At 36.1% G+C, this 3,667-nt stretch overlaps 1 non-coding gene across 1 annotated transcript; it reads right to left on the minus strand.

Annotated features, from left to right (window-relative positions):
* Positions 1-3,140: 3,140 nt before the first annotated feature.
* Trnas-acu lies at positions 3,141-3,213 on the minus strand. The gene has a single exon. It is a non-coding gene; the product is annotated as a tRNA-Ser (tRNA).
* Positions 3,214-3,667: the final 454 nt, after the last annotated feature.

Below are 3,667 nucleotides of genomic sequence, written 5' to 3' on the forward strand. Positions count from 1 at the left end.
TACCAGCACGGTTATAAGACTCACGGGGTCTCAACGAATCCGTGACGTCATACGGTACAAAGGGGTTAACTGCCAGTTCTTACAACCATTTTATTTTACTAGAGTTTGCAACAGCAAAGGTCATATAAACCCTAAGGGTGCCAGTATTTTGATAAAAAGCCCAATTGTAAGTATGTCGGGTTCGAATGCAAGGCAGCTGGATTCGAACCTTCGACCTTTAACCGTTGCGTCCACCGACGTTCCTGTACAACCATTCTTCTTATTAATATTAATTAAAAAAAAGATGCTTTTTCAGATTATTTATTTATTTGAGCGAAAAAAATATTAATAACTTATCTTATTATTATTGCTATTTAATAATTATTAATAAATTATTTATTAATTATAATTAATTTTAGCCATATCATTTTTTCCTATTTCTTGCAAAGTTCTGTCCATCAAAACTTTTTACAGACAAAACTAACAATTTTGTATAGCACCATTACCAAATCCTTTCTGATCATAAGCCCATAAGAGACTTACAAATGAAATGAACCCACATCGACCAAAATTCGCAAAACTACATAAATAAAGCTTATCCTTAAGATCCAGCATGAATAACAGGACACATTACTCAAAACACACAATGGACACAAACACTCAACAGACGTATAATTAATAAAAATAAAATTTTGTGATTTACTTTCGGTGATGTACCAACCTTCATGGCGATGTAATTCGATCCTTACTGGTCATCTTAGTCTGCCTATCCTCGAGTGGTCTATCCTTAGTGGTCCTTCCCATTGCTCCGTGGATCAGCAGAGCCATGGACGGAACGTTTACTATGCGGATTCATAGAATAAGTTTCGTTATACAAATTTAATTATCAATCGTTTTGGCCATCTCCAAGCATACTGATCCACATCGTATTATATCGGAATTTGCCCATTTATTTTCATAAAATTCCTTATTCTCCCAATGAACAACTTGAAGCACTGAGACACATTGAAGATGAGACAAAAATATAAAATTCACAGTAGAAATAGTCAATATAATATCTCAGAGAATTAGACCTAACAATAACTAAAACTGACAAATTCGAAATATAGAGGAATGTGTCGGCCCTTTGAGGACATTTTAGGGCTATCACTGAATTCAATTTTGAGGCCGTGATATATTTTTCTTCCATTCCATCGGTCGCGTGGTGGCTAATCTGATTCCCCCCTCTAAGATGCCATATTCTTGAATTTTAGGATAGAATCGGGTGTCACTTCCATTTCCTTTTCCGCCCCTAAAACATTTCATGTACCGAAATTTGTCTTTTAATTTTATTTTAACTTGTGGTTTTGAACGTCAATTTATTAATTTATAATTAACACTATTAAAATAAAACGATGTTCTGTTATCAAAAATACTTTGGGCACACCAGTGCTCCCCTACTATTCACTAGCCATACATATTTTGCGACCGAATGATTTAGCAAAGTAGGTCAAAATATTATTTTTTTAACAAGAAACAAAGGCGATATTCGCTTTTTACACCTTAAAATCCCTGCACACAAATTTTGGAATAAATTTTTTTTTGTCTGCTCGAATATCACTAAAATGGTGATAACTTTCTACCGTCTGCACCGATCTTCCGAAAAGTTACCAGGAGTTTAGGTCCTTACAAATTACACTTTATGACACGTTCGTAAAAATGTGAACTGGAGTTAAAAATAAAACGTTCGACCAGTTTTTCTTGGTTTTATCCTTATTTTTCTCACTTGTAATGACATAAAATCTAATCATTGTTGATATGGGCTGAAACAAGAATTATCCTGCTTTCCAACGGTTTTCATAACGTTGGATTTGGATAAAATCCAGAGGGGTTATGAAGTTTTAAGTGAAACAATGAGACATCGTAGGAAAAAAAATCCCCCGGCTGATCCAGCCAAAAAATATTTAGTTTTTGTTACATATGAAAATTCGTATTTAAGGGCTTTAAATGGTGATAAAAATGAAGCCCAATTGAGTTTTTCATTAAATAATAATTTTGATGGGGCGTCAGTGGCCGCAACGGTTTAGGCATTGACACGGCGCTAATCACGGTGAAGATCCCGGGTTCGAATCCAGCGGCCCTGCATTCGAACCCGACATACTTACGGATGGGCTTTTTTTCAAAAACAATCCGAGGGTTGATATAACCTCTGATGTTGCGAACCCTCGTTAAAAAAAACGTTAATATATATGTAATGTGTCGTTGCTTTTATTTTCTTTGTAGTATAAAAACAAATCGACAGGTATACAATATCCTTGAAATGCATGCATATAAATTACTTACAATATTTTTTTGTCGGCTGCTAGGGCCCAATGGCAAGAACGCTCGGAAACGAATCCAACATTTTTTGACCTAGCATCACCAAAAATGTTTCATTGAAATCTCACATCCCCGGGTAAGTACGAAAGAGACAAGCAAAGAAAGATAAAGAGCGGAATGGCTACGATGCACAAGTCAGCACCTCGACCTGTTCCAAAACTTGGATGGACGGTTTTTGAGAACAATAAGCACAAGTGGTAAAAAGAGAATCTATAGATTTTTTAAATTTTAAAGCACCGAGTACTTCAAGGAGGTCGGTTTAAAAAACAAATCGTGATTTTTGGTCGTAAGACGAATGCTGATAGTGGTTGAAAATAACACACTTTGGACAAAGCAGTTCGAGACATTTTGTCTGCCTCTCCCTGCTTATATCCTAACGTCCATTATATCATTTATATACGAAGGCACTTTTTTTCTTTTAATTAATTATTCTTTGTATGTAAGGTTTTGGTTGGAATGAAAAAGTTACTGCCACGAGCGGAATTCGAACCCACGACCTTCGGGATAAATACGCCGCTGCTCTACCACTTGAGTTATCGTTAGTTCGACCCACTCGGACACCAACTCTCCATCTCAACCTACAACCGTACGAATTTTCCCTCTTTTTGCCATTTTCAAATGTCGTATAATCAGGATTGGATTTTCAGCGACTTATGAAGTGGCCACGGGAGCTGTTTAGAGAAGTGTTACTTGTTTTAGTTATTAAATATAAATCCATTTTCGTTTTAGTGGTCAATTGACCAAGTTACTTCTTTCAATTAATTAAACTTTATATAAGGTTTTGCTTGAAATAAAAAAGTCAGTGTCACGAGCGGGATTCGAACCCACGACCTTCGGCTAAGTACGCCGCTGCTCTACCACTTGAGCTATCCTGACTTCGATCCTCTCGGATACCAATGAAATACCAATTGAAAATGGCAAAAAGAAGGAAAATTCGAACGGTTGTAGGTTGAGATGAAGAGTTGGTATCCAAGATCAATCACGATCTAAACATAATTAAAAACATATTATTACCACTTGCGCTATCGTGACAAGTGGTAGAGTAAGTGGCGTATTTAGCCTAAGGTCGTGAGTTCTAATCCCGCTCGTGACACTGACATTTTTATCTCAACCAAGACCTTACATAGAAAGAATAATTGATTGAAGAAGTAACTAACGATAGCTGAATTGGTAATAATATATTTTTGATTATGTTTAGATCGTGATTTGTACTTTTAATAGTTTATTACATTAGTGGAAGGCACTCTCAACACGACACGCAAGGATGGCACAATTACACAGAAGACAAACACTTTGAGCCCTGAAGATGATCTCAATAAAAGATCAAAAC

The sequence above is a fragment of the Cimex lectularius genome, unplaced genomic scaffold (genome assembly GCF_000648675.2).
Source record: "Cimex lectularius strain Harlan isolate CLEC.00 unplaced genomic scaffold, Clec_2.1 scaffold60, whole genome shotgun sequence".
Taxonomy (NCBI): Eukaryota; Metazoa; Arthropoda; class Insecta; order Hemiptera; family Cimicidae; genus Cimex; species Cimex lectularius.